Source organism: Poecilia latipinna, unplaced genomic scaffold (genome assembly GCF_001443285.1).
Source record: "Poecilia latipinna isolate Pla-1442-1.1 unplaced genomic scaffold, P_latipinna-1.0 Scaffold494, whole genome shotgun sequence".
Taxonomy (NCBI): Eukaryota; Metazoa; Chordata; class Actinopteri; order Cyprinodontiformes; family Poeciliidae; genus Poecilia; species Poecilia latipinna.
Window position 1 is genome coordinate 10,896 of NW_015113110.1, and position 11,733 is coordinate 22,628.

The following is an 11,733-nucleotide window of genomic DNA, read 5'->3' on the forward strand; positions in this document are numbered from 1 at the left end:
TTGGCCTATTGTTTCAGGCATATCAGATATAACTTATTTTTGAGGAGTGCCTTCTAAAAACATTGCTTCTCACCTAAGCACAAATTTTCTATGGGACTGATATTGCAGCGAAGTGTCATTTTACATTTGGAAAATATATTTAGGCCACAGCTTTAACTTCCTGGCTGATGGCTCAGGATGTTGCTTAAAGATTTTTTTTTTCTTTTCATTTTTCATAACACCATTTATTTTGTAAAGTGCTTCAGACATCGTTGCAGCAAAACACCCACAAAATTCGATGCTTCCTTTCCTGTATTTCTACTTCACAGTTTGGATGTTAATCTTGGCTTGCAAGCTTCCCATATTGTCTTCCAAAAGTAACTAGCTATGGCCACAAAAAGTTATTTTAATTTGATCAGATCAGACCTCAGGCCATGGTTAAAAAAAAAAGAAAAATATCCAAAGTATTTGTGACTGTGTGCATTTGCAAATATTACTCTGGCTTCTTCCTAGGAAAGTGGCCTTTCAACTTATTTCACTTTAAACATGAGATTGTGATTTTAGGTTCTGCCATATTTTCATGAGCATGAGAGTTCAACTCAGGTTCCAGAATGAACACTGACTGTATAATGGCTGGACCGATGTTCATCGTGTCCATACTTGCTGTGGATAAGTGAAGTATTTTTTCCAAATATGTTGAAGGATTACTCTTAATCTTCCCATCACCTCATATAAGTAAGCCGTGTGTTTGAGGCTTGCCTTAAAATACATTTACAGGTTGGCTTTCAAAGAGTCCATCAAAAACTTAACATTTAGGCTTTCTCAAAGAAGATGTAGTAACTAAAGTCTAGGTAAAGTTATACATTTGAAGAAAACATTAACAGTTTCGTCTGGTTTAATATCAGCCAGTGAGCAAAATGTTAGGGATATTTTTATGTCATGTAAACAGCAGGTTTCACAATAAATCTTTACTTCATTGCTAAATTGCTAAGTTTTGTTAATAACAAGATGATGCTCCTTATGATCTCATTATTCTGACCTGACATTGCTCAGAATTTAGTTTAAGACACAATGGAAAATGTTTCAGGGTGGCCTACATGGCACAACAGCAACAACTGAATAAAGTTCCAGTGTTGCTCTCATTGCCTAGACAAAGATGAACCACAACTGTGCGTGATGTTCGCTGCTTTGATGCCAGGGTTGTTTACATTACATAATGATGACCATGCTTTTGGTTTTAAAGCATTTCCATTGTCTCCATTCCTTCACAGGAAGACACATCACAGATTCATTAAAGGTATGTCTGCTGTTGGAAATGTAGTTATCATGGGTTAAATTACAGAACATGAATTGTAAAGTTGGATATTGCGTGTTTATTCTGAAAACATCATAGATGTAACTATTGTGGATTAAATTCTGGAGTGGAAGCTTTTCTATCTATTTTATGTCATTTTTTACTTTTATTATATTTTTTTACACTTGTGCATGGCATGTAAGCATACTGACTGTAAAAGGTAAATAAACAAACTCTGGTCTCAAAAGCACTATTTTGAAGACTTATGCCTTTTTATTCTTTCTTTTGTAGTAATGATTGGACCCATAATGCGGAACAGGCAGGGGAGAGAGTAGACAATTGATATTTTAATGAAAATAATAATTAGGCAAGAAGTTACCAAAACAGAAAACCTACTGGGAGTGGAAGAAAGAACAAAACAATAACCTGGTTACATGAAGGTAATGGAAGAATCCAGCTTGGAGTGAGTGTAGAAAGAGGCAGTTAAATAGTGGGAGCTTGGATGAAACAGGATTTTGTTTTCTGTAACATTTTTCTGAAATTGGTTAAAAATGGCTTTTAATTAGTAAAGAAATAATTAGGAAATCCTTTCAGTTTTGCCAAGTTGTTACATGAACCAAAGAGAAGATATTTACCTGCTTCTGTACATGATATGAAGTCCTGCAGAAATCACCCATTTATTCAAGCCAGGCATGTGACAGAAGGGAAACACCTAAAACATGCTGACCTACAGGGAAAGCACTTTTTCCCAGCAAATACTGGGAAATACTGGAAAAACAATTAACTTTAATTAAAGTCAAGGGAAAATGAAAATAACTAATGTGGCTTTCGGTGTGTGAAACTGTCCTTAAGAATACTGTAGCTTGCACTATAATTTTATGCTCGAGCGAAATTGACAGTTTGTATGATGACAGCATGAAGTATATCAAGTCAGCCAAGATCTCCTTCTCAATAAAACCAGATTGATGATGAATGTCTTAATGAAGGCAGAATAAAAGCAAACAGAGTTGAATCTGGAAATTATGAGTAAATAAACTGTTTTCCCACTACATTAATTATCTCGTGCCTTGATTCCAGTTTTAGGCAAGTTCACACTGTACAAGAGCAAGTTCAGAAATACAATTAGGTGGATTATGCTCCTTTTCACCCTTTTATGAGTTTCTGTGATCTGGCAAAAACTGGCTATTGACTTGCATCCAAAATTTCTCACAAGATATTATAGCTTAAACCTCAAGCTGTAAAATGAACAGGAATGTTGACTTTTATAGCAACGCAGTATATGATGGGCAAGTTTTAGGGCAGCACTCCAGAGGAAGCCACCCCACAATTAACATCCAAAGTGAGTTTTGCTTCTGAGCTTAGCTCCCTTAGGCTATGTCGTGCACTGGTTCAAAAACTCCCTTAGCTTGCACTATCAGGATGCAGGTTAGGGCATTTTGTAGAGCATGGGTTTGCAACTCTAGTCCTCGAGGCCTGGCAGCATTTAGATGTGTCCCAGGTCTAACCCACCTGAATCCAATGGCTGAATTATCTCCTCAGTATGCAGTCAAGTTCTCCAGAGGTCTGCTAATTACCTGATTATTTAAGTCAGGTGTGCTGAAGCAGAGACACGTCTAAAAATTGTACAACAACAGCCTTCAGGGGCTGGAGTTGTAGACCCCTGCTGTAGAGTGTGCTTTCAATGGTTCCTCCTCCTCCTCACAATTCATGATGCGTGGGGAATTCATGTTGATTGATAGCAACATGAATACATTTTGAAACCGAGCTGAAAATACTAGAAACTTTCTTCTGACTTTAGGATTCATCTAACATGCTAATTTAAGGGTATGTTTTTTTTTTGTTTTTTTTGCCAACTATGTGCATATTTCACAGGATGTGCAGCACACAATGATCTTTACGTTCAAGAAGCTTAAGAGTATTATATTTTTGTTTTGTTCTATTTCTTCTTTAAATTGTTTTGAGCTGCTTGGTCACATGATTTTTGATGCAGTCAGAAAAGTGTCTGAAAGCCATTCTTGTGGTAACTATGGCTTCTGGAGTGTCACAATAAACTTCCGAAATCAGTGTCTGCCCTTTATGGGCATGGTTAGGCTAAGATATTTCCAGTATGCTTGTTCTTTTATGGTGACCTTGCCACACCAATGTGCACAGGCCACACATGGATAAACTACAGGTATGCTGCCACCATGATGATCGCACCTCTCACATTTTGTGTTCAAAACTGTCCTCTTGATGCACTCGATGCAACCCATCCATGCTCTGTTTGATTTTTAATCTTGTGACGCATATCTAGCCCAGTGTAAAGTTTGCAAAATTGGCATAGTGCATTTAGGTGGTAACACAGGGCTCCGAGGGATGGATTGGGTCTCAAAACACTTATGTTTCAGTCCAGTTCCTTTTCTCCTTAAGCCAATTAAGATGTATTTGATGTTTTCTGTTCTTCAGGGGGGGCTTGACATGGATAGTGTGACGTTTGTAGGCAATGTCTAGTATTTGTATGTGTGTATTAGCTCTTCTGGAATAGATTTTGCTTGAAAATCCTCTCAAGGCTATCATTATCCCTGCAGTTGGTGCACCTTTTGTACCACACTTTTTCTTTCCACTCAATTTTCTGTTAAAATGCTTAAATTCAGAACTTTGTGAACAACTCGCATCCTCAACAATGACCTTTTGTGGCTTAACCTCCTTGTGAAGGGTGTTGATCTGTTAAGACAGTAGACTTAACAGAATACTGTCATAGTAGTCTGTTAAGTAGTAAAAGTACTCTTTCACTACTGTAGAGATTGAAAGACATTAAAAGCTCAGGAAACATCTGTTTCCTGAGCTTGAGTTAATGGGTTAATTAGGGTGTGACACCGCAAGTTTCAGATAATTACCTTTTTCATAATCTAACATGAAATTATGTAATTTTTCAAATGGGCTCCTTTTATGAAAACACTAAGAGTGTTTATTATTAAAAAGTATTTAGTAAAACTCATGCAAGAAATATCATGGATAAAAAATGTAGTTTACAAAGGATATGCAGACCACAACCATCAATATCTGTTCAAGTTTTCAACATTATTTTATAGGGTTGGGATACAGTTGCATTTGAGGGTTGCACTGCCCTGCCTGTTCTCACATAGTTCAGCAACAATGTATAGAAGTCACATTCTCTAGTTGTTCAGGCTGACACATTGATACCTTCAGCTTCATAATTATGCGTCACGTCGGATTTATCCTCATCTGTGATTAAGGAAATTCATTACAAAAATTATATGAAAAATCTGAAGAGATGATCTTTTCTCGGGAATTTGATTTGAACTATTGTGATTTGATTTAGGTTTTGTCATCATGAAACTGCAAATAGCATGCAGACTTTTACCCACCCACATTTTCAGCCAATCCAAACTTTTGAAATCATCATCATGCACACAGTTTATCTGTGCCTCTACCCTGCAGCAGGTCAGATATCATACAGCAGGTGATGGGGTTAAACCTGCAGCTTCTGCTCTGGCCCCGCCTCCCCTCTTCTCATCCCTGCATGCCTGCAGGCAAATCGGGTGGCTCAGGGCCGATTCATGTCGTTCCAAAGATTAACACCAGCAATTTGACCTGTCAGCGTGCTCATGAATCACCTGGATAAGGCATCATAACTCCTGAAGATTTATTAGAAACACATAGGCCAAATTTTCCTACTAAAGTAAATGGAGGAACGCCTGAGGTTTTAAGGATGTAGGTAGAGAATGTGTGGAGAAAAAAGGGAGATTAGCAAACGGGATGCTAAGATCATAATGGAGCTGATTTAAATCCAAAATTGTGTTACGTTTATACCTGTATCCAAGCAAACCTAAAATCTACGATTTGCTGTTTTACTATTGAAGATAATTATTATGTGCTTGCATAGCTCACTAGATGCCATTATGATGTACATCATTAAAACCTAAATCTGCTGAATACATTTTTGTGTTTAAGGAATTGTTCATCAATTGGGCATTATGTATCAATTCATTTAATTATTTGTACTCATTGATGCATGTTTTAAAACTACACTCTTTAAAGTTTCTCAGATAATTTCTAAAGCTTTTTTTGTTCCATTTGAATTAGTCCTCAGTAAATTTTAGTTCCAACTTTACGTTGGCTTATAATTTTTTATTTAAATTTTTTTATATTTGTCCTAATTGTAACAAATTGTGTTTTTGAAAAAAAACAAAAAACAAAACAAAAAAAAAACAACATACTAATACATAATCTTAGACTGAGAAAAAAAGTTACATGTGATTGACAGATTGACAGAGGAGCTGCATAAACGAGCAACTGGAAAAAAAAAAAGAAGAGACAGAATCATACATCAAACAGCAGCTGAAAACATCACATAGATGGACATAAAGTGGCTGTCTGGTGTAGATGTTGGAGTGACAGAGTTTAACCATCAGAACCAGTCTGAGCAGTTCCTGGTTCCAGAAGAATCTTTTGTCAAGAGCCAGGTGTTAATTATTCAGATTCTTTACTGTCTCTCAACAATGCAACACTCTAAGCTTTGAATGTCCATGCACAGTTGATTTCAAACTGAAAACTTTAGCATGTTGAGCCAGTTACTGCCAGTAATAATGATTCATATAACATGCTAATGCTGTTGACGTGAACTCAGATGTGTTTGGACATCGTGCTTTGTGGATGGGGTTCTTGTTACTTAGACTATCAAGTAAAAGTAATTTATGGTAACATGGCAAGCACCATCCTTTAATAAACAAGGTTTAAAATATCATTTGGTTATAGAATTATGATTTAATTTTGTTTTCTAATCTAATCCAATAAAATTAGATATCGCTTTGCTCTTTTAAGTCCTGCTTTTTACATTATTCTGCCTAAGTCCTGATTGTGCACAGGTGCACTCCAAAACATTTTTTGTTGTTATTTTTGTGGCTCCAGTGGCCTTTATTTGAAAGTGCTATGACAGGAAAGTCGGGCAATGACAGAGAGGGAAGACATGTAGCAAAGGTCACCAGGCCGAGAATCAAACCTGTGACGGCCGCGTCGAGGACCAAGACCTCCCAATGTGGACCTTGCTCAACCCCTGTGCCACCACAGCACCTCCAAAACAAAATTTTACAAGTATATCACTACTTTGAAGTTTTAAAGATGTTCAAAGGTAAAAAGCAATTGAGTCTACCTAAGCTGTATCTCATCCTCAAGCCTTTGGTTCTCCAGTCTTCTGCAGAAAGTCCTTCAGTTGTTTGAACACGATTTTTTGCAGTCAGAAATTGGAGCATTGAAGTGAGAAATAATACACTAGACTAGGCTCTGAATATTTCCTGTTAAAGGAACATACTGTTCAAATGAGGAACCAAATAGATATTTAGACTAACTCCGCAAACTTAAATGTTTGTCTATTTTATTTGAGCTATATATGTGTTGTTAACTTTGGCACAAAAGGTTTTCCCACAATTTCCTCTTAATTTTGGACCTATAAATCACTCTGCCACACATCAAATAACAGAGTGCAAAAAGAGGGTGTAGAAGTAAGCAAAGTGTCATAAATAAAACAGTGTTACAACGAACCCAAAAAGCTTGAGGCAGGTACTTCATAATGCTGCAAAATCACACGTCTTTTTTATGAATGCTGTGACTTTTAATGGGCTGGCAATGAGGCCATTGGCTGCAGTTTCAGTGACATAAATTTAACACAGAAAGCAAAGAGGAGGGCTTCCGAATCAGAGCTGGCACTGCCTCTACAATGAAGTAAAGCAGCATGATATAATATAATCAGGTCTATGTTAACGAGCAGCAAATTAACAGTCTTGATTTTTTTTTTTTGCCAGAGCAGTTGAAGAAGTCTATGGCTACACTGAAAATTTTGTGGAATAAATACAATATTTAAGTTTTTGTTCTTGCTGTTATATTCATGCATTTTTGTTTTGTTTCATTTAATCTGTTCTATAAAAAGACTGAAAAAAATAATGGTATATTACAAATTAGAACATGTTTATAACATATTCATCTGATTATAGCTTTTATGTTTACAGGTTGTGATCACAGAGGTATGTTAATACCTTTTAATGACTGGATCTTTTGTTCAGGCACATTACACCTACAGTCTTACTAAGGAACATTATTATTATTATTATTATTATTATTATTATTATTATTATTATTATTATTATTATTATTAGTGTTACGTCAAAACGAAACCCAAGTAAAATACATTTTTAGATAACATAAATGAATCTACCAAAGATCTTCTACTCATACATCAAACATCAGAGAAACAAACGAGACATAATGCATATGATTACTGAAATGTCACTCTGTCAACACAGAGTGACATTTCAAAGATGGCCTCCAGTGACCTTCCAGTCAATTCATCAGTGTCAAAGTCGTGAAGAGCTCTTCCAAGAATATGAAAAAAAAAACAAAAAAAAAAAAAAAAAACGAAGGGTTACTAACATGTTACTGCAACATCATATATTTGAAAAAAACAAAAAAACAATGCTTTCTCACAAGCCATGAGAATAAATCTCTTAAACTGAATTTTTGTTTTTATTTTTTAAGCTCCAAGTTAAATGTTTTCAATCAAATTTTTTGCAACACTGTCTGTTCTGCAGTTGCAGTGATTTTATTTGCATAACTAAAGAAAACAGTAAAGTAATTGATATGTGAATGTAGATTTGTGACCAAATTATCACTTATTGTTCCCTGGTCAGATATTAAATCATTGTCATTGTATTTGTAATAATCAACAGCACGTGCAGTTATTTAATTGAAAAGCAATATTAAAAATAAAAGAGGTAAGCAACAGAATATCAAGTAATGTATGGAAAGACAATTATCAAAACAATGTTTAGCAACACCTTAATAAACACGTTATAATTTTACAACAAATCACTTGACAAGTACAGTCAGAGAGTATAAATAACTTAAAATCATAAGAAATAACAAGATAGGGACTAAGTTGAAAAAGTATAAACTTTTGATAACCTGTTCCATGTAAATGGATAGCAAACTGTTATAAACATCTGCTTTATTATGTTTGCAGTTTGGAGATAATGTCATTAGCCCACCATGATGGTTGTGATTTGTAAGTGAAAACGTAACTCAAATAGTCACCAGTTCCCACCTGCTCCTCTGTGGAAGTAGTGCAGCAGTATAATTGCTTGTCTACCTGCAGGGCTGCCACACCTTTTCAAAAAGAAAAAGTTATCTGAAGAGTGAGTAAGAGTTAGTTCAGCTCTTTCTGAAATGTTGGAGTAACTTTATTGTTTCACATAAAACTGCTTAGTAGTAAAAGATTTAGTACAGTTTTTTTGTAGTATTGATACTGGGTGTGTTTTTACATCTACTCTATGCTGAGCAGCACACCTCTTAGGAAATTTAAGTTATACAGTGGTCATATGATTACTCATCATTTTGGAATTAATTAGTGATATGGGACCAAATCCTTGGAAATGTGCCAATGTTGAGCAAGAGCCTTTCAACTGTCAGTTTCAAAACAGCTGTATTTAATCCCCTGGGGGAAATTTTGAGCTTCTAATAAAAGGTAGGTGTTTTTGCTATGTCAAACTTAATTATTGTCATGAAACAGAAAGAAAAGGTTGCAGTGAATAGTGGATACTTGGTTAACTGAGATGCTGTGTGGACTGTTTACAGACTGACATGAACAGGTTTGTCACCTTATAAGGTAATGTACAAAACATCCAATAAAGGAAATGCTTGTGTACTATGTTGCTGCTGTGGTGTTCACAAATAATAAGAGACCTTTTGCTGCAAAGCCCTTTTACCCCCAGAGTGTGACAATCTGTGTCTTTGAGTATTTCTGCTTTTGAATTTGCTTTCAATAGAATTACTTTTTTGCACACAAAAAATAAAAACTACAAAGAAACTAAACAATTTTATACTATTAGAGAATCCCTATCAAGATAACTTAAGAATCATTTTTGCAAGAATGTTAGCACTATGCTCTTTACCAGTTGAATCACTATCACCTCTTCTACCTTTATTTTTGAACCTTTGTTCTCTACTCCACCCCTTTGGCCATAATTTTACACCTGAAAGATATATATATATATATATATATATATATATATATATATATATATATATATATATTTATATATATATATATATATTTTTTTTTTTTTTTTTTTTTGCAACAGTAAATAATGCAGCTTTTACTAGATCAACTTTTACACTTTGTGTTTCCATAACTTTAATAGCAACAATTAATGTTTTTGTTTTTGTTTTTTTTTTTCATTGTTTGTAATTTCTTTCACATTTTCTTGTCCATTCACACCAAACTTTACAACACATGGTAAGAGTTTTTTTAGCCCCATTCTATCTCAGCGGTTTATAAACTAAATGTAACAGTGTCCTCTTCCAGCTTCCTCAAAGTATAAAACTTTAATTTCGGGTGGATGTCATAGTTTGCTCTTTTATAGCATTCAGCTGGGAGACCGTGAACATGAAATTATATGCTGTGACCTAGCTGCACTGAATTTCAAACAACTTGTTAAATGTGAACTGGCATAGAGAGCTTCTGCCATGTCTTAAAAATATAAAAAGAAAGTAGCCTATTAAAGAGAAGTTTAAAAACCAAGTTTCTAAGTATTTAGTCAAATAAATGTCCACTTAAACTGCCCTCTGTTTTAGCATGTTGGTGATTTTAAAGTTGTTGTTATCTCTCTGTCTCTGTACTAAAGAATGTGAGTCACTCTGCTCAGTCCTGTGTTAGTTAATTACCGAGTCAGTCATAGATAGCAGCAGAAGGCCTTTGGGGTGTAAATCAGTTTCTTTGTTCCTCCTGTCTCTTTGTCTTTCTCAGGTTTTTCTTTTCACCAGTTGAGCTTTTTTTTTCAGAGGTACACAAGTGTGTTAGCATACCAGTATACTCTATTAACAGCTTTTACAGTAATCTGACTGTAATTAAAGTAGATACGTTCAAATCACAATTCCTTTAACTACAAGGAGAGACAGATTTAGTTAAGGGAGGACAGATTGTTTAGGAAAGAAATAAGTGATGGGATGCTGCAGCACATGAAAAATGATATACCTAAAAGCAATTTTCAATGCTTTTTTTTTTAACAGTCTGTGGTAAGTCGAGGGACTTAATTAAAATAAATTGGAGAAAAAAAAAATCTTTCATTAGACAGACACTGATTTGAAAATAACTTTCTACCTTGTTGCCTACTGTGACTAGCAAATAAATAGAACAGAACTCTATAATATTATACAAAGTGACATAAACTATTCCAACTTCACATAGTGACTGCGTGACTTTGTAGTGGTTCATACTTTTGAAAGTGGACAAAATAGTCCGGGCAAAGTCATGCAGTCACAGCAGCTTTGTTTGGGGCTCGTCACAAGAAGCTGCCCTATCGAGGCAGCAACTGAGTATGATAAGCTTCACAAATCTTAACAAGCAAATCTTAACTTACCATTTCAAGTATAAATATCTAAAATCAGAATTTCAAACCACAATAAGCAAATCTTTAAATTTGTCATTGTTTAGAGCAAACCAAGGTTGCAGCAAAAGGAGGTTCTACAAGGCATCAGCTATTCTGATAAAACAATAACAACAAAAAAAACATGGTTGCTCTTCCTCTTGACTTTTATGTTGGTTTATCACACAAAATCAAGTTAAAGTTGAAGTTTGTGGTTGTAATATGACAAAGTATGAAAACGTTCAGTCATAAAGCATAGTTTTGCAAGATGCCATGTTGTGCAACATTTCTACACAAACAGGTAATTTCATAAAATGTACACGTGCCAGAGGCAGAAAACTGGTAACAGCCATTCACACGTGTAAAATCAAGAAAAAATAGTTCTCACTATTCCCACATAGCTTCACTAATATGCATACTTATTCTTAATGTGGTCATGAGCAATGTCACTGTTGTCTTGGACTTCTCAATGATGTCTTACTCGGTTCCACACTTTTTTTTTCTTTTTTTTTGCCCAAGGCACATACTTTCAATCACTAGAGGGATAAAAAAGCTCAAGTTGATGGGATTTGGGATTCACACAGAGATCAAACTTGTGGTTCGTATCCTGAATGTAATAAATTTGTCAGTCAGAAACCCTATAGATCAGGGGTGTCAAACTCAATTTCACCGAGGGCCACTTCAGCATATTGGCCCCCCTCAACGGGCCACATTGACGGTACAAATCAGGAGTGCATCCCTGCTAAAACACCCCAGACAAAAGGTTGACTTCCCTCATTCAGTTCTGTAAAGGCTTATAATGAGTCAATGGTCCAGGTGTGTTAGAGAAGGAATCCATCTAAAGTTGCAGATGGTAGCTCTGGAAAACTAGACTTGGGCACCTCTAGCATAAATGTATAAAAATACAATGTTAAAAATAAATTAAACACCACCTCATATTGTTAAATAACTGATTTTATGTATTGCAGTTTTAAATATTACATTTGAGTTTCCATGGCCTATAAAATCCTGGGGGGCCACGAGTTTGACACATGCATTACGCCA

At 35.3% G+C, this 11,733-nt stretch overlaps 1 long non-coding RNA gene across 1 annotated transcript in view; it reads left to right on the forward strand.

Annotated features, from left to right (window-relative positions):
* The first annotated feature begins 3,333 nt into the window (after window positions 1-3,333).
* The window catches only part of LOC106952131 (uncharacterized), a 14,026-nt gene continuing 5,626 nt past the window's right edge, over window positions 3,334-11,733 (forward strand). The window contains exons 1-2 of the long non-coding RNA XR_001425921.1: window positions 3,334-3,446; window positions 11,209-11,287. This is a non-coding gene — a long non-coding RNA (uncharacterized LOC106952131). The remainder of the gene's footprint in view (window positions 3,447-11,208; window positions 11,288-11,733) is intronic.